This window comes from Ovis canadensis, chromosome 20, assembly GCF_042477335.2.
Source record: "Ovis canadensis isolate MfBH-ARS-UI-01 breed Bighorn chromosome 20, ARS-UI_OviCan_v2, whole genome shotgun sequence".
Lineage (NCBI taxonomy): Eukaryota > Metazoa > Chordata > Mammalia > Artiodactyla > Bovidae > Ovis > Ovis canadensis.
The window spans coordinates 19,274,992-19,300,296 of record NC_091264.1 but is presented as its reverse complement, the minus strand read 5'-3'; the positions used below and the strand labels follow the sequence as shown (position 1 = coordinate 19,300,296).

The 25,305-nt window shown below is 38.8% G+C and overlaps 1 protein-coding gene across 1 annotated transcript in view; it reads right to left on the bottom strand.

The window, feature by feature from the left end:
* The window catches only part of COL21A1 (collagen type XXI alpha 1 chain), a 245,398-nt gene that overhangs the window by 208,461 nt on the left and 11,632 nt on the right, over positions 1-25,305 (bottom strand). The gene's annotated exons all lie outside the window — the stretch shown is intronic.

Below are 25,305 nucleotides of genomic sequence, written 5' to 3'. Positions count from 1 at the left end.
TCTGAAAACCCTAAAAATGATCATTCTAACCACTAACTTCATTTAAACACCACTGACTCTTTCAAAGCCACAACTTAAATTTCTCCCCACAAAACCCTTAAAATGTTCCATTTTCCTTTAACATTATACAAGTTAAAATAACGCTGCTATTCAAGCAAACAACTTCCTCAGTACTAAATGGCCATTTCTTTAAATCCATTTGAAACCCTGGACGGATGAGAAACTGTCTCACCACTAGGCCAACTGCGCATCGTTGGTTCAGAGCACCTGCTATTGAGTGAGGCACTGACCCCAGGTTTCTGAAACCCTCTATAGAGCTTTACCTTTAGTGGTTGCTACTGGTTTGTCAAGTAAGGAACCTGGAAAGCTTTTAAGTAGCTAAGTTCTTTGCTCAAGTGCAAAGAGAACATACAGTAATTGGTGAATGAGAGCAACAAAAACCTACTCTGAGCACAGCATTCTGGCATGTGACTGCCTTTAGGTTGCCACCTGGCTGAATTTTCTGCTTGTTTCTGGCCAAAGGAAGTCTGTTTTCAGATACTCAATGAAAAGAATATCAACTACATTATAAAAGAATTTGGTCAAGACTCAGCACAACATTGTCATTTTTTAACAAAAGGACTTCAGATGGTAAGAATGTGTCGCTAATATGGATCACTGGCAAAATTTTGGAAAAAAATTTAATTAATTTATTTTAATTGGAGGCTAATTATTTTACAATATTGTGGTGGCTTTTGCCATAAATTGACACAAATCAGCCACAGGTGTACATGTGTCCCCATTCCCTAACCACCCTCCCCATCCCATCCCTCTGGGTTGTCCCAGTGCACTGACTTTCAGTGCCCTGTTTCATGTATCAGACTTGGACTGGTGATCTATTTCACATATGTTAATATACATGTTTCAATGCTATTCTCTCAAATTATCCAGCTCTTGCCATCTCCCACAGAGTCCAAAAGTCTGTTCTTTATATCTGTGTCTCTTTTGCTGTCTCGCATATAGGGTCATCATCATCATCTTTCTAAATTCCATATATATGTGTTAATATAGTGTATTGGTGTTTTTCTTTCTGACTTACTTAACTCTGTATAATAGGCTCCAGTTTCATCCACCTCATTAGAATTGATTCAAATAAGTTCTTTTTTAATAGCTGAGTAATATTCCATTGTGTATATGTACCACAGATTTCTTATCCATTCATCTGCCAATGGACATCTAGGTTGCTTCCATGTCCTGACCATCATAAACAGTGCTGCAATGAACATTGGGGTACACGTGTCCCTTTCAATTTTGGTCTCCTCCATGTGTATGCGCAGCAGTGGGATTGCTGGGTCATATGGCAGTTCTGTTTCCAGTTTTTTAAGGAATTTCCACACTGTTCTCCTTAGTGGCTGTACTAGTTTGCATTCCCACCAACAGTGTAAGAGGGCTCCCTTTTCTCCACACCCTCTCCAGCATTTATTGTTTGTAGACTTTTGGATAGCAGCCATTCTGACCAGCATGAGATGATACCTCACTGTGGTTCTGATTTGCATTTCTCTGATAATGAGTGATGTTGAGCATCTTTTCATGTGTTTGTTAGCCATCTGTGTGTCTTCTTTGGAGAAATGTCTGTTTCGTTCTTTGGCCCATTTTTTGATTGGGTCATTTATTTTTCTGGGATTGAGCTGCATGAGCTGTTTGTATATTTTTGAGGTTAATTCTTTGTCAGTTGCTTCATTTGCTATTATTTTCTCCCACTCTGAAGGCAGTCTTTTCACCTTGCTTAATAGTTTCCTTCATTGTAGAAAACTTTTAAGTTTAATTAGGTCTCATTTGTTCATTTTTGCTTTTATTCCCATTACTCTGGGAAGTGGGTCATAGAGGATCCTGCTGTGATTTATGTCAGAGAGTGTTTTGCCTATGTTTTCCACTAGGAGTTTTATAGTTTCTGGTCTTACATTTAGATCTTTAATCCATTTTGAGTTTATTTTTGTGTGTGGTGTTAGACAGTGTTCTAGTTTCATTCTTTCACAAGTGGTTGACCAGTTTTCCCAGCACCCCTTGTTAAAGAGATTGTCTTTTCTCCACTGTATATTCTTGCCTCCTTTGTCAAAGATAAGGTGTCCATAGGTGTGTGGATTTATCTCTGGGCTTTCTGTTTTGTTCCATTGATCTATATTTCTTTGTGCCAGTAGCATACTGTCTTGATGACGGTAGCTTTGTAATATAGTCTGAAGTCAGGCAGGTTGATTCCTCCAGTTCCATTCTTCTTTCTCAAGCTTGCTTTGGCTATTCGAGGTTTTTTGTATTTCCATATAAATTGTGAAATTATTTGTTCTAGTTCTGTGAAAAATACCGTTGGTAGCTTGATAGAGATTGCATTGAATCTATAATTGCTGTGGGAAGTATACTCATTTTCACTATATTGATTCTTCTGATCCATGAACATGGCATATTTTTCCATCTGTTTGTGTCATCTTTGATTTCTTTCATCAGTGTTTTATAGTTTTCTATATATAGGTCTTTTGTTCCTTTCAGTAGATTTATTCCAAAGTATTTTATTCTCTTCAACACAATGGTGAATGGGATTGTTTTCTTAATTTCTCTGTTTTGTCATTGTTAGTGTATAGGAATGCAAGGGATTTCTGTGTATTAATTTTATATCCTGCAGCTTTGCTATATTCACTGATTAGTTCAGTAATTTTCTGATGGTGTCTTTAGGGTTTTCTAAAATTTTAAATTTTAAATATATTCATGGCTTGTAATATTCACATGTATTAATAATTTAATAGAATATCTTATTGTTTTAAAAATAGATACACTTTTAAAAATGTATCTATTTATAGAAGTTAGTATCATTATTGTGCCTGCTATTCAATACTATGTGCTTTTCTCCACCATATTTTAAACACTCTTCCCAAAAATCAACAGAGTATAAAAACTAAACAGAATAGTTTATATAATACAAATACTAAATAGAATTGCTTAAAAAATCTGTATGTCTTGACTAATTTTCAAGCTCAACATCAAAAACATTACCAATGTTAATGCATTCACCAAATAGAAAAATACAGAAATGATCAAGCACAGCAGAATACCATCTGCATAGCTGCAGTGAAGTTTATACTAAGATCAGTCACTCTGATTCCCTCACCTGGAATAATAAGAATATTATATTATTTCTTTCTAGAAACTAAATACAGGTAACTTTGTAGAAAATTTCCCTTATCCTTGAATTTATATGGATCTATCTGCCCAGAAATTCCACTTTTCAAGAGATAAGTATTTGTCCTTCTCCTTCATAATCCTAGAGGAAAAAAGATAACTACTATGAAATTCTTCAATTACTTTATGAATTAAAACAATAGAAAATAAACCAGTTTCTCAATTATAGTGATGTTACCTGGCTTTTTAGGACAGAATTCATCGGGGATGTTGAGACTATAAACAACATCAAAATGTCAGCCTTCCTGGGAAAACTGGTCAACCACTTGTAAAAGAATGAAACTAGATCACTTTCTAAAACCACACACAAAAATAAACTCAAAATGGATTAAAGATCTAAACGTAAGACCAGAAACTATAAAACTCCTAGAGGAGAACATAGGCAAAACACTCTGTGACATAAATCACAGCAGGATCCTCTATGACCCACCTCCCAGAATACTGGAAATAAAAGCAAAAATAAACAAATGGGATCTAATTAATATTAAAAGCTTCTGCATAACAAAGGAAACTATAAGTAAGGTGAAAAGACAGCCTTCTGAATGGGAGAAAATAATACCAAATGAAGCAACTGACAAACAACTAATCTCAAAAATATACAAGCAACTTATGCAGCTCAACTCCAGAAAAATAAATGACCCAATCAAAAAATGGGCCAAAGAACTAAATAGACATTTCTCCAAAGAAGACATACGGATGGCTAACAAACACATGAAAAGATGCTCAACATCACTCATTATCAGAGAAATGCAAATCAAGAACACAATGAGGTTCCATTTCACACCAGTCAGAATGGCTGTGATCCAAAAGTCTACAAGCAGTAAATGCTGGAGAGGGTGTGGAGAAAAGGGAACGCTCTTACACTGTTGGTGGGAATGCAAACTAGTACAGCCACTATGGAAAACAGTGTGGAGATTCCTTTAAAAATTGCAAATAGAGCTGCCTTATGACCCAGCAATCCCACTGCTGGGCACACACACTGAGGAAACCAGAATTGAAAGAGACACATGTACCCCAATGTTCATTGCAGCACTGTTTATAATAGCCAGGACATGGAAACAACATTGATGTCCATCAGCAGATGAATGGATGAGAAAGCTGTGGTACATATACACAATGGAGTATTACTTAGCCATTAAAAAGAATACATTTGAATCAGTTCTAATGAGATGGATGAAACCGGAGCCAATTATACAGAGTGAAGTAAGCCAGAAAGAAAAACACCAATACAGTATACTAACACATATATACGGAATTTAGAAAGATGGTAATGATGACCCTGTATGTGAGACAGCAAAAGAGACACAGATGTATAGAAAGGACTTTTGGACTCTGAGGGAGAGGGCGGGATGATTTGGGAGAATGGCATTGAAACATGTATACTATCATGTAAGAAACGAAGTGCCAGTCTATGTTCGATACAGGATACAGGATGCTTGGGGCTGGTGCATGGGGATGATCCAGAGAGATGATATGGGGTGGGAAGTGGGAGGGGATTCAGGATTGGGAGCTTGTATACACCCGTGGTGGATTCATGTCAATGTATGGCAAAACCAATACAGTATTGTAAAGTAAAATAAAGAAAAAATTAAAAAAATTTTTTTAAAAATGTCAGCCTTCCGGTCTAACCAGCAGACTTGCTAACTAGCAGGTCTGCTTTGAGTCACATTGCATTCAGAAAATCCTATTTTCCTAACTTAATTTAGTTTGAATTGTTCGGGGATGGCTTTTGTGTTCTTTGGTTTGCTTTGCTTTTATGAAACAAAGCACTGCTTGGTATCTCTAGCATTACAGTTTATATGAAAATCAGATGCTCTTCACATCCATGAAGAGCAAGGTGTCAAAGCTAAGTTAGGCAAGATTTGTTAGTATTTAGAATGAAGCTTTTAAAAATGATTTTTATTAAAGTATAGTTGATCTACAATTTGCATTAGTTTCAGGTGTACAACAAAGTGAACCAGTGATACTTATACATATACCCACTCTTTTTTAGCAAATGAAACCTTCGATGAGACAACCAGACATAAAAATGGGTCAATGAGAAAAACTGGGAAGAACTTTCTGGGAAGACTTTTTTCTTAGTAGTCAAGATTCTCATCCCTACAGGATGGCTTCAAACAACTGAATGGACTCTGAATCACCCAAGTCCTTTTCCAAGCCTTTAATGGCGACATGGAGGGTCTTCAAAGGAATTAAGAGAGCAACTTTCTCAACAACTAAAAGCAGAATGCAGTTCCAGATCACCAAATCTCTGCAATGCGGGTTTTGTGACCTTGACTCAGAGCCACTGGGATGGGATGTACCAGGAAACCACAATGCTTGGCAGATGCACACTTCATGTGCAAACATTTACCAGATGTGCAGTTCATCTGATCTATGCTCAGCAGTAGAAACAAACGTGAATTTGCTGTGTAATCTGACATGCCTGTTCCTCCATGAACCAGCAGGTGACAGGTCTGATCTCACATTTAAGGTATGCATTTGGAGCAGAGAAAATTTCTTAAACTCCATTCTCACCCCAGTTATAACCAATCCCATATGCTTGTTAAGCCTGAAATTCTACCAAGAAAGATTTGTTTTTGTAGATCAAGAATTCTATCCATGTTAAAATGGAAATTCCCTTGGGAGATATAACTGTTAATCAGTTATTTATACTTCAGTGTAAATGATTTTAAATCCTGTCTTGACAGCTGGTTTTGATAAGGAAAACACATGAAGCTTTGTTGTTTGGATTGTAAGAAGGAAGAAAAAATCTTCAGGAGATAAAAGTTAATAAATGAATAACTCCTTTACCACTATTATTCATCTATTCAATCAATAATATTCATGACCACCCCATTTCAGACAATAGGGCATTCATCCTAGGCAATAGGGATACAGAGATGGAAAAGCATAGTTAATGGCCTTTACAAAATAGGTTGCACTTCCTACACTGTTGGAGGGAATGTAAATTGGTGCAGCCACTATGGAAAACAGTATGGAGGTTCCTCAAAAAACTAAAAACAGAGTTTTCATATGATCCAGCAATCCCACTCTTGGGCATATATCCAAGCAAAACTATAATTCAAAAAGATACATGTGCCCCTATGTTAACAGCTGCACTGTTTACAATAGCCAAGACATGGAAACAATCTAAATGTCCATCCACAGATGAATGGATAAAGAAGATGTACATATCTGGAGAAGGAGATGGCACCCCACTCCAGTCCTCTTGCCTGGAAAATCCCATGGGTGGAGGAGCCTGCTAGGCTACAGTCCATGGGGTTGCAAAGAGTCAGAGATGACTGAGTGACTTCACTTCACTCATTTCACTCACTTCATACTTTATCACTGGAGAAGGGAATGGCAGCCCACTCCAGTATTCTTGGCTAGAGAATCCCATGGACAGAGGAGCCTGGCAGGCCATGGTCCATGGGGTCGTAGAGAGTTGGACACAACTGAAGTGAATGAGCATGAGCACATACATGCAATGGAATATTGCTGCTAAGTCACTTCAGTCGTGTCCAACTCTGTGCGAACCCATAGACGGTAACCTACCAGGCTCCCCCGTCCCTGGGATTCCCCAGGCAAGAACACTGGAGTGGGTTGCCATTTCCTTCTCCAGTGCATGAAAGTGAAAAGTGAAAGCGAAGTCGCTCAATGGTGTCTGACTCTTAGCAACCCCATGGACAGCAGCCTACCAGGCTCCTCCATCCATGGGATTTTCCAGGCAAGAGTACTGGAGTGGGGTGCCATTGCCTTCTCCAGTGGAATATTAGTTGGCCATAATAAAGAATGGGAAATGCCATTTCCACTTACTTCACATACCAAGCAAAGTAAATCAGAAAGAAAAAGAGAAATACCATACAATATCACTTATATGTCAGATTTAAAACAGAACACCAATGAATATGTCTACAAAACAGAAACAGACATAGAAAACAGACCTGTGGTTGTCAAGAAAAAGGGGTGGAGGTGGGATCAATTGGGACTTTGGGATTAGCAGATACAAACTATTATATATAGGATGGGTAAACAACAAGGTCAGTAGGTGCCCAATACACTACTGGAGATCAGTGGAGAAATAACTCCAGAAAGAATGAAGGGATGGAGCCAAAGCAAAAACAATACCCAGTTGTGGATGGGACTGGTGATAGAAGCAAGGTCCAATGATGTAAAGAGCAATATTGCATAGGAACCTGGAATGTCAGGTCCACGAATCAAGACAAATTGGAAGTGGTCAAACAAGAGATGGCAAGAGTGAACATCAACATTCTAGGAATCAGCGAACTAAAATGGACTGGAATGGGTGAATTTAACTCAGATGACCATTATATCTACTACTGTGGGCAGGAATCCCTTAGAAGAAATGGAGTAGCCATCATGGTCTACAAAAGAGTCTGAAATGCAGTACTTGGATGCAATCTCAAAAATGACAGAATGATCTCTGTTTGTTTCCAAGGCAAACCATTCAATCACAGTAATCCAAGACTATGCCCCAACCAGTAATGCTGAAGAAGCTGAAGCTGAACAGTTCTATGAAGACCTATAAGACCTTTTAGAACTAACACCCCAAAAAGATGTCCTTTTCATTATAGGGGACTGGAATGCAAAAGTAGGAAGTTAAGAAATACCTGGAATAACAGGCAAATTTGGCCTTGGAATATGGAATGAAGCAGGGCAAAGACTAATAGAGTTTTGCCAAGAAAATGCACTGGTCATAGCAAACACCCTCTTCCAACAACACAAGAGAAGACTCTACACATGGATATCACCAGATGGTCAACACCGAAATCAGATTGATTATATTCTTTGCAGCCAAAGATGAAAAAACTCTATACAGTCAACAAAAACAAGACCAGGAGCTGACTGTGGCTCAGATCATGAACTCCTTATTACCAAATTCAGACTTAAATTGAAGAAAGAAGGGAAAACCACTAGACCATTCAGGTATGACCTAAATCAAATCCCTTATGATTATACAGTAGAAGTGAGAAATAGATTTAAGGGACTAGATCTGATAGATAGAGTGCCTAATGAACTATGGACGGAGGTTTGTGACACTGTACAGGAGACAGGGATCAAGACCATCCCCATGGAAAAGAAATGCAAAACAGCAAACCGGCTGTCTGAGGAGGCCTTACAAATAGCTGTGAAAAGAAGAGAGGTGAAAAGCAAAGGAGAAAAGAAAAGATATAAATATCTGAATGCAGAGTTCCAAAGAATAGCAAGAAGAGATATGAAAGCCTTCCTCAGCAATCAATGCAAAGAAATAGAGGAAAACAACAGAATGTGAAAGACTAGAGATCTCTTCAAGAAAATCACAGATACCAGGGGAACATTTCATGCAAAAATGGGCTCGATAAAGGACATAAATGGTATGGACCTAGCAGAAGCAGAAGATATTAAGAAGAGATGGCAAGAATACACAGAAGAACTGTACAAAAAAGATCTTCAAGACCAAGATAATCACAATGGTGTGATCACTCACCTAGAGCCAGACATCTTGGAATGTGAAGTCAAGTGGGCCTTAGAAAGCATCACTATGAAGAAAGCTAGTAGAGGTGATGGAATTCCAGTTGAGCTATTTCAAATCCTGAAAGATGATGCTGTGAAAGTGCTGCACTCAATATGCCAGCAAATTTGGAAAACTCAGCAGTGGCCACAGGACTGGAAAAAGTCCATTTTCATTCCAATTCCAAAGAAAGGCAATGTCAAAGAAAGCTCAAACTACCACACAATTGTACTCATCTCACATGCTAGTAAATTCATGCTCAAAATTCTCCAAGCCAGGCTTCAGCAATACATGAACTGTGAATTCCCAGATGTTCAAGCTGGTTTTAGAAAAGGCAGAGGAACCAGAGATCAAACTGCCAACATCCACTGGATCATCAAAAAAGCAAGAGAGTTCCAGAAAAACATCTATTTCTGCTTTATTGACTATGCCAAAGCCTTCGACTGTGTGGATCACAATCAACTGTGGAAAATTCTGAAAGAGAGGGGATTACCAGACCACTTGACCTGCCTCTTGAGAAACCTATATGCAGGTCAGGAAGCAACAGTTAGAACTGGACATGGAACAACAGACTAGGTCCAAATAGGAAAAGGAGTATGTCAAGGCTGTATATTGTCACTCTGCTTATTTCACTTCTATGCGGAGTACATCATGAGAAATGCTGGGCTGGAAGAAGCACAAGCTGGAATCAAGATTGCCAGGAGAAATATGGTTAACCTCAGATATGCAGATGACACCACCCTTATGGCAGAAAGTAAAGAGGAACTAAGCCTCTTGATGAAAGTGAAAGAGGAGAGTGAAAAAGTTGGCTTAAAGCTCAACATTCAGAAAACGAAGATCATGGCATCTGGTCCCATCACTTCGTGGGAAAGAGATGTGGAAACAGTGGAAACAGTGTCAGACTTTATTTTGGGGGGCTCCAAAATCACTCCAGATGGTAACTGCAGCCATGAAATTAAAAGATGCTTACTCCTTGGAAGAAAAGTTTTGACCAACCTAGAGAGCATATTGAAAAGCAAAGACATTTCTTGGCCAACAATGGTCTGTCTAGTCAAGGCTATGGTTTTACCAGCGGTCATGTATGGATGTGAGAGTTGGACTGTACAGAAAGCTGAGCACCAAAGAATTGATGCTTTTGAACTGTGGTGTTGGAGAAGACTCTTGAGAGTCCCTTGGACTGCAAGGAGATCCAACCAGTCCATTCTGAAGGAGATCAGCCCTGGGATTTCTTTGGAGGGAATGATGCTGAAGCTGAAACTCCAGTACTTTGGCCACCTCATGCGAAGAGTTGACTCATTGGAAAAGACTTTGATGCTGGGAGGGATTAGGGGCAGGAGGAGAAGGGGACGACAGAGGGTGAGATGGCTGGATGGCATCACTGACTAGATGGGAGTGAGTTTGAGTGAACTCCGGGAGTTCGTGATGGATCGGGAGGCCTGGCATGCTGCGATTCATGGGGTTGCAAAGAGCTGGACATGATTGAGTGACTGAACTGAACTAAACTAAACAACAAGGTCCTATTGTATATCACAGGGAACTATATTCGATATCCTGTTATAAACTATAATGGAAAAGTATATCAAAAGAATCTGTATATATATATGTGTGTGTGTGTAACTGAGTCACTTTGCTGTACAGTAGAAATTAATACAATATTATAAATCTATTACACTTCAATAAAAATTTTTAATATGTAGAGTTCTGTGGAAAGACATGAACTGCACAGTTACCACAGAAGAGGAGAGATGTTAATGGGCATATGGGCAGGGTGCCAGGGGAGCTCAGAGAAATGAAGCTCTAACTCCCCCTGGGAGAGGAGACAAGAAATTTTTCCAAGAGGACGTAAAGTCTGACCTGTGACTTGAAGGAGAACCAGGGATTTGCAGGTAATCTTAAAAGGAGAGAAAGATAATACCGAATCATACCCGGAGCACGATTAACAGGCAGAATGTGTTCAGTGAAATAGCTTTCCTGAAGTGAGATTCCCAGAGGGAAAGCTGTGGGGACTGAGGAGTTCTGGCTGCTATTATAAAATTCCAGACAGCAGGGGGTTTGACCACAGACATTTACTTCCTCACAGCTGTGGAGGCTGGCGGTCCAAGGGTGAGGTGCTGGCTTGGTGGGCTCTGGTGAGGCCCCCTGTTGGTGGGCCACCATCTTGCTGGCGGTGTGCATTGGATGGTGTCTCTTCTCATAAAAACAGAATCCTGTAATCTCACCCTTATGTCCCTACTTAACCTAATCTTGTCTCCTTAGAGGCCCTACCTCCAAATACAGTTGAAGGCTTTAACACATGAATTTGGAGGAGACACAGTTCAGTCCACAGCAGGCCCTGAGTGTGACGAATGCCAGTGATGCAAACAATCCATGAAGGGTCTTTAAATCAAGTGAAGAGCAACGGATTTTGTCATTAAAGCTCATCCTGGGATTCTTCAGAGGGATTTCCCAATAGACATACTCTGGGTCACATTTTATAAAGTTCACTGTGGAGGCATAAGAAAACAGAAAGGCCCCCAGGAAGCAGGAGGACTTGAGGCAGAATGTCTTTTTCCACTCTTTCACTGGAGTGGAAAGAGACTTGGGAGCTGAGACAGGCCAAGAATGATAGTTCATCTCTGAGTGTGGGGGAGAAATAAGAACGACCCACCTCTGGTCCTTTCCAAGAGAAAGAACTCGGAAGGAAAACCAAATTGTTTGCTGGGAGATGAGCAAGTAGAAATAAAATGCTTCTTAGTTTTTAGGAAAGCAGATATAAGCATCATATGAGGTATGTACATATGGAACTGTGTAGTGTTTTTAGGCAAAGTTAATATCTTAAATGAAGGCTCTTTTCTGCCAGCAGAATACATAATTGAATTATCCTCTACCTATCAGGAAAGGTTAAACTATACTGAGGAGCAAATATATCCAAGAATTGAATTGCCTTTTAACAACAAAGTTTGTTTTTTGCTCATATTCTATGTACACTGTGGGCTGGCTACTGGTTCTGCTACACATGACTCATTTTCAGGCCCATTCTAGGAACATGACCATTTTCAATGATAGAAGTAAAGAGCTCTAGAGGGTCTCAAATATTCCAGTCCAGAAACATATGTCAATTTTCCACTGAACTCATTGACCAGAACTAATGTGAGGTCAGAAGATGTCAACTTATCATGGACCTGAAATATACTTTGCAAACAAAGTTAACAATGATCACATATAACTACACATTCATCACCCTCCCCCAAAAAATATATGGAAGAAACTTTATAGCAGTTGTTCAAACTGCAACTTAGCAGGTCATAACCAGTGTTGTGTGTGTGTGTGTGTGTTTTCTCCTTCTCCAACAGAATGAACAGAAGAGGAAATGTCAGAACATCATGCATGTAGAAAAGGTGGGTGTTTGTCATGAGACAATATTTAATATACATCTATCAAATAAGCACAGATGTGCCACAATATAAAATATCTTCCTGTGGGTCCTGTAAAAAACCTTTTGAAGCAACTGTTCTATGGTAGCTGTAAGTAAGCCAGTACATAGAAACATAACAACTGGGCTACTCTAATCCAAAGTTCTGTGACTACCACAGAAGACTAAAGAAAACATGGTATTCCTTCATAGCATCAACTCAAAGAACTGAGTCCAAGTTTTACTCTTTCTTTAATATAAAGATCTCTCAATAATAAATCAATTAAGAAATATCACGAACAGTGTGGCAGGGAAGGATTGGGAGTCCATGTTTAGCAGATACAAAGTATCTTATATAGAATGGATAAACAACAAGGTCCTTCTCACAAGGAACTATATTCAACATCCTATGACAAACCATAATGGAATTGAACATATTTTATAATTAGCACTCAAACTCTATATCTTAAAATTCAGACTGGCCATATTTTCATAAGAACTCACACATATGAAGAATATGTATACCACTGAATATGACATATTTGATTAATACAGGAAACACTTGTGAGTTGCCTTGGAATCTGCAATTAGGCTCTCCTTTTAAATAGATGAATTTATTTTTCATGTTCTTAATTTTCATAAAGAAATGACTGTAATTATCTTGTAACTTTTAAGTAAAATGAAACAGACTAACAGATATAGAGTGGTTGCCAAGGAGGAGGGGGAGTAAGGAAGGGATGGATTAGGAGTTTGGGATTAGCATATGCAAACTAGAATGGATAAACAACAAAGTCCTACCATATATAACAGAAAACTATATTCAGTATCTTGCGATTAAACCATAATGAAAAAGAATATGAAGAAGAATATTGTATATGTATAACTGATTCATTTTGCCATACAGATGAAATTAACACAAAGTTGTATTTCAAATTTTTTAAAAAGAAATACCATGAAGTGACATATTTTTGGCACCTTCCAAGGTTTAAGGATTCCATGACTTTTTGTTTCTCCTATAATAAAAAATTCAAAGCTTCAAAAGATTTTCCTTAATTATACAAAGCCATTTTATTGGTGAGGAATATATACAATTCTCATGTTAATTTAAGTGGCACTCTTGATCAAGATGAACAGCAATAAAAATATTTTACTTTGTATTGTTATTAACTTATAAAACATTGTCATGGGTGATTTTTATCAGGCTCACGTATGTTTAAGGCAGAATGTATATTTCAAAATTACAAAATAGCTGTTGGATCTCACTCCTTGTCATAGACTTAATATTCCCAATTTCCAAGAGTCTATTTTTATCTTCAACTAAGAATATACAAATGGGAAACATGCACATACTATGTGTTTGTTTATGGGGGAAATGCAGTATTTTTAAATTTAGTTTCAAATTTCTTGTTTCCAAAATGAATTCATCTTAACTCTTACTTTCTAGCTTCCATGTGAAACAGTTGTAATATTTATAGTGCTTATTTAAATGCAAGAGTTTCAATCAATGTCAGTGTTTTCTGCCCCTCCCCCAAATATACTATCATCCTTTTTCCTATATACCCTTCATAGCTCTGCCAGTCCAAAAGCCAGCCTTTTGTCTCTATGAGGGAAATGCTTGCTAAACAGCCAAGAGTAACATGTAAATGTCTCATGTAGTACATCTTCATTAACCTCCCAGATGGCTCCACCGCCTCATTAGGTATGCCAGAGATGTTTCCTGAGGAAAAAAAGAGCCAACGTGAACAATCTACCATCCTGACATTCAAGAGAACCAAATAAAATGTGACTAACTGTGCTAAAAGAATGGAAAATGAAAAGCCCATCTTCCAAAATACACTAGTGTACAATTTTTTACCATATAAAAGGAAGCTCTGACATGGAAAATGATGAACATCCTGCATTTGTTAATTAAAGAAGTATTATATTGAGTTCAATAACAGTAACTTGTTTTAAAGTGATGAGTCAACAATATTCAGTTCCTTCCTGGCCATATTCAGCCAGGTGCAGGGAAAAAAGGACTGTATTGGCAGCTGGACCATCTGTGTCCCAGACCCAGCAAGGTCACGAAGATACTGTTGGAATCTGGGCAAGAAAACAAGGCTGGCTGGACTTCAGCATATCCTCTATCAAACCAGCGGGAAGAGATGAGTGAGCTGGAGAGCACTTCCATTTCAAATTGGCTACAGTTCTGTTCTCTGAAATGACTTATTGAATGACTTGTTCCATTAAATACAAGGCTAATAAGTAGCTTCTTAAATTCCTCCAAAAGGTCATTTTTTCCCCATTGTTCCAAATTGGATTTACTAGATCTAATAGACTCTGAATTTTCTATAAGTATTTTGTAATCAAAATTAACATACCTATTTCTATTACATTCAAAGAGCTTCAAAGATATGCCCAATATCATTGTGATCTCTTTTCATGAAAGTATTTCTTTGTTATTGCTAACCTATGAGACCAAAACATAAACCCTTGAAAATGGTCCTCCTTCTAAACAAATGACAAGATCTACACAGACCCAACTGAATGCTTGCAGTAGGGTTTTGTATCCTTAAATGTGAGATTTCTTAAACTATTTTACACTGTTCTCCTCAACACACATACACACAAATGTTACCAACAAATACCACAGTCGAATTTTTATCTTCTGCCAACTAAGATGCCAGTAAAAACTAGTCTAGATATTCTTAAATAGCAGAGAGCAGTGGGGATGTGCATTTGAGCTGTGTGCTTCATTCTTACAGTTGAATAAAACTATCCCTGGTATTCTGGAAAATGACAACACTATACTTCAAATGAGTAAATAATGAATATTTCCTAGGAAAAGCCAGCCCACAAGAACTAGAAATCATTCTACATTGTAAATATTTTGGTCCACACCTTGGCAAATGAGATCAGTGGAAAGTGTTTAAAAAGATATCTTTAAGTCCCTGTAATGTGAGATAAGTGTGATAAAGAGACTGAGTTGTTATATATTTATAAAATTATAAATTATTATTTTCATAATTAAAATTATAATTATTAAATATTCATTAAAATTCTTACAGAAAGGAGTCCTCAAAGTTATCATAATGCCCAAATTCAAGACAGTATCATAATGCCACAATTCAAGGCAAATTTATCATCTACAAGGCAAGAAATTCATGATGTGGGAAACTCTCATGACTCCCATTGTTCACTCCCAAACTGGTTGGTTACATCCAGTCTCTTACACAGACTTTCAAATTCCATGGTGAAAGCAGAAACAGCTGCACTGGACTTGGTTCCTGTTGGGAAACTGATGTTTCTCTAGCAAGTGCCAAGAGCAGACTCAGAATTACAATATGTCAGACATTATCCAGAATGAGATGTTCTAATTTTCCTATAACATCCAAATGCTATTCACAAGAAATTGCAAACAATATCCTTAAAGCCATATCACACAAGAGCCCAAGGGGGCAATTATGGCTGTCCAGATATTTGCTCAGAACAGAAGTAATAATGCAGGTGCTAAAATGACTTTTGCTCTGCTCCACAATTACAGGTACTTTAGAGTAACCTTGTCAGAGTAACACTGGTTGTGGCCTTTTCAGAATTTCACGGCCTATATTGCTGGGGAGGCAGGGTTGCTCAAAGATGGAAGGTTCTCAGAGCAGGAGGAGGAAAAACACTCTGACAGAGGTGGACAAAATGAGGGATAACCGTGGCCTCTTGGACATTATGCAGCTCTTTCTTTGGATCTCTGGGGAAGCTATGGGTTCTTTGACTGGATGGGTAGAGCTTGACTCAGGTTCACCATGAACAAACGCAAGAGGAACAGAGAATAAGCATGTCCAGATGACATGACACCAGCATGTAGTACAAATCACAATCATTGAGGGTAAGCTACAATATATGGAAAAAACACCCATACAGTAGTAAATATGAAACTGCAAAAACAAAGATGTAAATGATAAAAAAAAGACAGCACCATAGAGGAAGCCCACAAACTCAGCAGATGTAGTAACTAACACCTATAGAAACAGAGTTAATAACAGTCTGAAAAAGACTAGCTTAAATGTCATCCATATTTAGAGATGTGTGTAAGAATGTTTGAATACAGATATTAACATATTCAGAAATGTATGTGAAAATAATTGAAGAGGAAAGTACCTAGATGGAAAATCAAGCTGAAGAATTCTACCAGACCACAAGCAAAAAGACACAGATCTTACAAAATATTTTGAAAGTTTTCAGAAAGAAAACATACAATGATATATGTGTAGAAATAATGTATGAAAAGGTAAAATAAAAGCTTTGAGAGCTAAATAAAGATTGTAATCTTCAGATTTAGAGGGCCTCAAAAGTAACAAATTGCTTGAACAGGGAGGAAAAAGATCTTTTAGAGCAGTATTAGTGAAAAATCAGAATTCAAAGGATAAAGCAAAAAATCCTAAGATAGGGGGAGTGGGAGGGGGTGGGCATAGAAAAGACATATAAAAAGAAATAAAATTCAGATTTCTGCAGACTTCTTAGCACAAAAGTGAGGCCAAAAGATAATGGATCCAAATCTTCAAAGTTATGCATGAAAATAGTTTTGGACTTAACCAAAGCTACTTTCATTTTTTAATATTTTGAACATTTGAGGAATAAAGAACTCAAAAGTCTACTATCTCTGCAAAAAAAATCACTAGAAGATAAAACTAAGAGCCAGTTGTGAAACAGAAATTTTCTTAAAAATCAATGAACATGCCACCCTCCAAAAACTATTCCTTCAAAATAAAAAACTTCATTATAACATTGTTAGTGAAAAAACATTAGTAACATTCTGGAAATAAAACATAAACCCTCAAACCGGTACTGGCTGTGGGATGGGGGATGGAGGGAAGTGAAGGTGATAAAAGTCATGTAAATAGGATAAGTAGGTCATCTGAGGGGGAGGGATAGATCTCAATTGGCTATCCCATGGCAAGAAAATGCAAGTTTTAACTGATTTATAGAAATGTAATAATAATCACTATTACACAAAGAAGAATGTAACTTCCAGAGATAATTGGTAGGGGAAGAAAATGAAGCAAACTTAATTCAGTTCAGTTCAGTCGTTCAGTCATGTCCGACTCTTTGCGACCCCATGAATCGCAGCACACCAGGCCTCCCTGTCCATCACCAACTCCCGGAGTTCACTCAAACTCACGTCCATTGAGTCAGTGATGCCACCCAGCCATCTCATCCTCTGTCATCCCCTTCTCCTCCTGCCCCCAATCCCTCCCAGCATCAGAGTCTTTCCCAATGAGTCAATTCTTCGCATGAGGTGGCCAAAGCACTGGAGCTTCAGCTTTAGCATCATTCCTTCCAAAGAAATAAGAGGGCTGAGCTCCTTCAGAATGGACTGGTCGGATCTCCTTGCAGTCCAAGGGACTCTCAAGAGTCTTCTCCAACAACACAGTTCAAAAGCATCAATTCTTCGGTGCTCAGCCTTCTTCACAGTCCAACTCTCACATCCATACATGACCATAGGAAAAACCGTAGCCTTGACTAGACAGACCTTAGTCGGCAAAGTAATGTCTCTGCTTTTGAATATGCTATCTAGGTTGGTCATAACTTTTCTTCCAAGGAGTAAGCGTCTTTTAATTTCATGGCTGCAATCACCATCTGCAGTGATTTTGGAGCCCCCCAAAATAAAGTCTGACACTGTTTCCACTGTTTCTCCATCTATTTCCCACGAAGTGATGGGACCGGATGCCATGATCTTCGTTTTCTGAATGTTGAGCTTTAAGCCAACTTTTTCACTCTCCACTTTCACTTTCATCAAGAGGCTTTTTAGCTCCTCTTCAGTTTCTGCCATAAGGGTGGTGTCATATGCATATCTGAGGTTATTGATATTTCTCCCAGCAATCTTGATTCCAGCTTGTGTTTCTTCCAGTCCCGCGTTTCTCATGATGTACTCTGCATAGAAGTTAAATAAGCAGGGTGACAATATACAGCCTTGACATACTCCTTTTCCTATTTGCAACCAGTCTGTCGTTCCATGTCCAGTTCTAACTGTTGCTTCCTGACCTGTATACAGATTTTTCAAGAGGCAGATCAGGTGGTCTGGGATTCCCTTCTCTCTCAGAATTTTCCACAGTTTCTTGTGATCCACACAGTCAAAGGCTTTGGCATAGTCAATAAAGCAGAAATACATGTTTTTCTGGAACTCTCTTGCTTTTTCCATGATCCAGTGGATGTTGGCAATTTAATCTCTGGTTCCTCTGCCTTTTCTAAAACAGCTTGAACATCAGGAAGTTCACAGTTCACGTATTGCTGAAGCCTGGCTTGGAGAATTTTGAGCATGACTTTACTAGCATGTGAGATGAGTACAGTTGTGCGGTAGTTTGAGCATTCTTTGACATTGCCTTTCTTTGGAATTGGAATGAAAACTGACCTTTTCCAGTCCTGTGGCCACTGCTGAGTTTTCCAAATTTGCTGGCATATTGAGTACAGCACTTTCACAGCATCATCTTTCAGGACTGAAATAGCTCAACTGGAATTCCATCACCTCCACTAGCTTTTTTCATAGTGATGCTTTCTAAGGCCCACTTGACTTCACATTCCAGGATGTCTGGCTCTAGATTAATGATCACACCATCATGATTATCAAACAAAGATGGAAAAACTAAGAATAACAATTATAATAAAGAATAAGAAAACAAGATAGACATAGAAAGATAAAGTAAGATGCAAAGAAAGAATTTGAACATATTAGCAATTGTAATAAAATTTAACAAGTTAAATTTGACTATTTAGAATTTAGAAATATTTCAGATTTTTTTAAAGTCTACCTATATGCTTCTTATAAGAAATCCACCTAAAATTCAGTGACAACAAGTATTGAAAATAAGCAGTCAGAGAAATAATTCACTAGGAAAATGCTAATAAAACAAAGTAGGCATACCACATAAAATAGAAGGCAAAAAATGATCAAACAGGGCCAAGAAGAGAATATACTGTATTTATAAAATACTCATTTCCTAAGCAATAAGTTTTAAAACTGTATCCTTTTTTCTTTGAATATTTTGACATGAACATTTATATATATAAATTTGTTTGCTATTTTCTACTTATATCTAAAGACACATTTACTGTTAAACACCATTTTTAATGCCATTGCATAATCAATGCAAATATCAACCTTGTCTCTAATACTGAACATTTAGAATATTTCCTATGTCTTACTTATACAAATAACAGAATAATAAACCATTCTAGACAAACTTTTTCTAAAATGAAAGAAAGAAAAAGAGGCAATGAATTGATAACCCAACTGATAAATCCACCAACCAACTGAACCTCAAATTCTCAGATCTTCAGTCCATCAGACAGAGAGGGAAATGGATGCTGGTAACAGGGGAACTGTCTGATATTGTCCCTCCCAACACAGACCCTTCTAAGGATTTTAGAACCACAACATGCACACCAGCCGATCCACAGCTAACACCAGACTCTGCTCTCCCCCGTTAAATCATCTCTATGAATGAGTCAAAAATAACCTGATTAATGTATTGCAAACCTTTGTCTTCCCTCTCAGTATTTCTTTTAGTAAGAATGCTAACTCTGTAAAACAAACACAAGGCAAACATTAGGGAAGAAGAGCTGAAATGATTCACAATGGTCCGCAAAAAACTTTCCACATTGCGTCCTCACACCTACCCTCCCTCTTCCTTCTATTCAGTATTCCTTCCCGTCACAGATTCAGAAATGGCCAGCGGGACTGAATATTTCTAAAATCAGAGGGACACAAATCTTTGTACTTTTGCATAGAGGATAGTCCATAAATAAATCACCACTGGAATAACAGAGCTGTAAGGGTCTTCCAAGCAAGGTATGGCACAATACTGAAGGCAGAAATGTGCATTCACGCTGATATACTAATTATTCTCTGTAATGAAGGAATATTTCACAATAATGAAACTGTAATATTAACCAGTCCTACACTCAATATGTCAGCAAATCTGGAAAACTCAGCAGTGGCCACAGGACTGGAAAAGGTCAGTTTTCATTCCAATCCCAAAGAAGAGCAATTCCAAAGAATGCTCAAACTAGCATATAATTATGCTCATTTCACATGCTAGCAAGGTGATGCTCAAAATCCTTCAAGTTAGGCTTCAGCAGTATGTGAACTGAGAACTTCCAGATATAAAAGCTGGATTTAGAAAAGGAAGAGAAACCAGAGGTAAAATTGCCAACATATATTGGATCATAGAAAAAGAAAAGGAATTCCAGGGGGCAAAAACCATCTATTTCTGCTTTACAGACTACACTAAAGCCTTTGACAGTGTGGATCACAAAAAAAAAAAACTGGGAAATTCTGAAAGCGATAGGAATACCAGACCACCTTACCTGTCTCCTGAGAACCCTGTATGCAGGTCAAGAAGCAACAGTTAGAACCAGACGTGGAACAATGGACTGCTTCAAAATTAGGAAAGCTGTATGTCAAGGCTGTATGTTTTCACCCTGCTTATTTAACTTCTATACACTGTGTATTGTGTGTGTGTGTGTGCGTGTGTGTGCGTGTGTGTGTGCACATGCACTCAGTCATGTTCGATTCTTTGCACCCTATGGACTGTAGCCCAGCAGGTTACTCTGTCCATGGGATTTTCCAGGCAAGAATACTGGAGTAGATTGCTATTTCCCTTTCCTCTATGCAGAGTACATCATGCAAAATGCTGGGCTGGATAACTCATGAGCTGGAATCCAAATTGCCAGGAGAAGTATCAGCAACCTCAGATATGCAGATGATACCAGTCTAATGGCAGAAAGCAAAGAGGAACAACAGAGCTTCTTGATGAGGGTGAAAAGAAGAGTGAAAATGCTGGCTTGAAACTCAGCAATCAAAAAACTAAGATCATGGCAACCAATCTCATCAATTCATGGCAAATAGATGGGGAAAAAATGGAAACAATAACAGATTTTCTTTTCTTGGGCTCCAAAATCACTGTGGATGGTGACTGCTGCCATGAAATTAAAAGATGCTTGCTCCTTAGAAGAAAAGCTATAACAAACCTAGACAGCATATTAAAAAGCAGAGATACCACTTTGTCAACAACAGTCCATCTGGTAGACACATCTGGATGTGAGAGTTGGACTGTAAAGAAAGCTGAGCACTAAAGAATTGATGCTTTTGAACTGTGGTGCTGGAGAAAACTCTTGAGCATCCCTCGAACAGTAAGGAGATCAAACCAGTCAATCCTAAAGAAACCCTGAATATTCATTGGAAGGATTGATGCTGAATCTGAAGCACCAATACTTTGGCCACCTGGTGCGAAGAGCCGACTTAATGGAAAAGATCCTGATGCTGGGAAAGATTGAGGTCAGGAGGAGAAAGGTGTGACAGGGGATGAGATGGTTGAATGGCATCAATGGACATGAGTTTGAGCAAGCTCTGGGAGATAGTGAAAGACAAGGAAAGCTGGTGTGCTGCAAACCATGGCGCCACGAAGAGAAGGACACAACTTAGCCACTGAACAATACAACAACGTTAACCAGGAAGGCAGAAAGTTTATGTTTGTCTGCTTAAATCTGCCCACTCTAGGTTTTTCCTTACTGTTTTCTATTGACCATACATCTCAAGAAAGTATTATACTCATCTTACAGCTTCAAATGTTCATTATTCATTTTCTCTAAAATTCAATAAAGTTGTATGTACATACTCACCATTATGGAAACCCTCACCTCAGCATCAATGACCTCCTCAGGTTCCAAAGAAGTGCCTCCTCTCACCCACCCCCATACCCTGCTCCTTTATCTCCTTTTGCTTAAGATCATACCCTCCATGAGAGCTACCCTTCCTTGAGATAATCAATCCTTTTACAGTGCCCTTGGCAACATTTCTTCACTGTTTCTCAAAAGATAGCATCTGTCTTGATTGGTCTTCATCGTCTAGACTTTTTCCGGTTAGCTTGTGATTGACAGATTTGTGCTCAGCTGGAAACATCACCACCCTCTCTGCTTCAGTGACCATTTCTACAGAAGGGCTCCAGATCCTGTATTTGGAAATATTTCCAGCTCTCCCTTCAATAAACCCTCCCTTCCCATCAAGCCCTTAAACAAATCATACCCATTCCCAGTTTTAAGTCTGTTTCACAATATATCTTCATTTGTGAGATATAGACCAGTGCTCAAAGCCCAAGTAATAAACAGCAGAAACTTACAGAAAGGAGAAAAGAAATGCCACTGAAGATCAAGAGCATGTGGGCTTCTGGGAAACCCGCAAGGCTGAGGGATTAAATCAGCTGTCAGCTGGCTGCCCTGACGTCTCCTCTGACTGCCCTGTGCCCGAGCTGCAAAGCTGGTGCCCTGGCTTTTCTGGTTGTTAAACATTCTAAACGTCACTCCTTTTTGCAAGCACTTACAAACCTTACAAGAGGAATATGTCCTAAACAGTACACAATGTTTTTAACTACCAAGAATAAATCACATTAAACTGACCTGCACTTTTTTCACTTTTTTAAAAAGTGGTATTGATGTATAGTTGATTTACAGTGTTGTTAGTTTCAGGTGTACAGCATGGTGGTTCAATCATACATAGACACATATTCATTCTTTAACAGATGCTTTTCCCATACAGGTTATTACAGAATATTGAGTAGAGTTCCCTGTGCCGTATGGTTTGACCTGTACTTTTTTGATAGGATTGGGCTTCCTCTGTGGCACTAGTGGTAAAGAACCCTCCTACCAATCCAGGAGACGTAAGAGATGAGGGTTCAATCGCTGGTCAAAAAGATTTCCCTGGAGGAGGGTATGGCAACCCGTTCCAGTACTCTTGTCTGGAGAATCCCATGGACAGAAGAGCCTATGGACTATGGTCCATAGGGTCACAAAGAGTCAGACACAAATGAACCGACTTAGCAAGCACACACACAAGGCTGATATCATGAGAAGACTGTACTTATGACACATCAAAAATGAGAGCAGATAAATGTAGTCTGGATATAAAACTAATCCAATGGCTCCCCCATGGTGAGTAACAGTGGCTGCCAACCTGGCGAGAGGTTTCTGGCAAGATATTTTAGAATTCTGCCATGTGTCCTGCCAAGTTCATTGGTTATCCATAATTTGAGTGAGGAAAATGATGACATGCAAATCAAGTTTCTAGATAAAGAAAAGCTAAAAAAGATTTCTAACTGATTGAATGGAAGCCTGTGGATAAGATCTCACCTGGATAAATAATGAACCAATCACAATAAGACAAAATTCAAAAGAAATACACAAAAACCCTGGGATCCAAAATTTGGATTGTGGAATGCTTAAAAGGAATCCGTTGGCCTAACAGCAGGAGGGCTGAGCAGACAAAAAGGCCTTAGCTAATGGCAAACTGAAGTCATTTGTGTGAGCTAGCTGCCAAAAATTAGTTTGCTCTTGGGCCACAGTGAGAAAAGAGCAGGGCTACACCCTTTCTATTTAGCAACCAATGGTCAGAAAGAATCAATACTCAGCATGTCCAGGGAAGGTGGACCAGGCTGGAGAAGTAACTGTAAACCATGCAAAAGACAAAGAAAGAAAGACGCAGTTTTAGAATACCATGTTCCACTTGTCTTCAAATCCTGGCATGACTGGATTTGAAGTGGAAGAGATTTTTTTTTGTCCCTGTTACTCCTAGAGCACAGAATAAGGACCAGTGCATGGGCATCCCAAGGAGGAATTTTTCAGTTTAACCTAAGAAAATCATTTTTAATAAATAAGGATGTTTAAAGCTGAACGTTTCCCATCCTTAACGGTATCTGGCATCAGATCATGTGCTCATTAGTTATGCTATTGGGAGAGATTAAGGCATCAAGCATCATTCGTATAAACAACGTTTGTATCACAAATGACAATTACTTGTAAGGTAATTTCCAGCCCTGTGATTTATGTTGACTATTGCGTGCATCTAAACTGAACCATGCTTCTAGAAGCAGGCTCATGCCACACCTCCTCCATGAAGCAAAGTATGACACAGACCAAATCTTCCCTGGCACCAACCTCCAGCATTAAACCATCTGGAGCCTTACTTTGCTTCTAAACTTATATTTGAAATAGTTCACCTCCCAATCATACCATAAGCAACCTCAGTCTACCAGGTACCCAGGGAGCCAGGGAGCTTGCTGACTCATCACTCCCTCCCCCACCCCCCGCCCACAGCACAGAATCAACATTTTTATAATTATCAGTAGCTCCTTTTTGTGAATGGGAGGAAAGACAATAACAGCTTTCTTGGGAGCACTTGTCTCCCCTCTGCCCTTTTGATATATCAAAATTCCTTGTTTTTGCATTTAAAACTTCCCAACTCCCTAATGGGGGCTTCCCAGATGGCACAGTGATGAATCTGCCTGCCAATGCCAGAGACACAGGGTTCCATCCCTGGGTAAGGAAGATCCCCTGGAGTGGGAAATGGCAACCCACTCCAGTATTCTTGCCTGGAAAACTCCTTGGACAGAGGAGTCTGGTGGGCCACAGTCCGTGGGCCACAGTCTGTGGGGTCACAAAGAGTCAGACAAAACGATTGTGCAACTGAGCACACGGGCAACTCCCCAGTTAGGACAATGATCACAGAAACTGAAGCCCATTCTTGCAGCTTTTGCAGATAATAAAATATGCCTTCTTTCTTTCCCTGTTAGCACACATAAAGAAATGGCTCTGAGAAAACAACTCCCAGGAGAAAGATTTTAAAAGGAAAAAAGTCAAAATTTGAAATTGTCTACAGTAAAAGTAGACTTTATTGATTACACCAAAGCCATTGACTGTGTGGATCACAACAAACTGTGGGAAATTCTTCAAGAGATGGGAAACCAGACCACCTGACCTGCCTCTTGAGAAATCTGTATGCAGGTCAAGAAGCAACAGTTAGAACTGTTCATGGAACAACAGACTGGTTCCAAATCAGGAAAGGAGTACGTCAAGGCTGTATATTGTCACCCTGCTTATTTAACTTCTATGCAGAGTACATCATGAGAAATGCCAAGCTGGATGAAACACAAGCTGGAATCAGATTGCTGGGAGAAATATCAATAACCTCAGATATGCCAATGACACCACCCTTATGGGAGAAAGTGAAGAGGAACTAAAGAACCTCTTGATGAAAGGGAAAGAGAAGAGTGAAAAAGCTGGCTTAAAACTCAACATTCAGAAAACTAAGATCATGGCATCTGGCCCCATCACTTCATGGCAAACTGATGAGGAAACAATGGAAACAGTGACAGACTTTATTTTTTAGGGCTCCAAAATCACCGCAGATGGT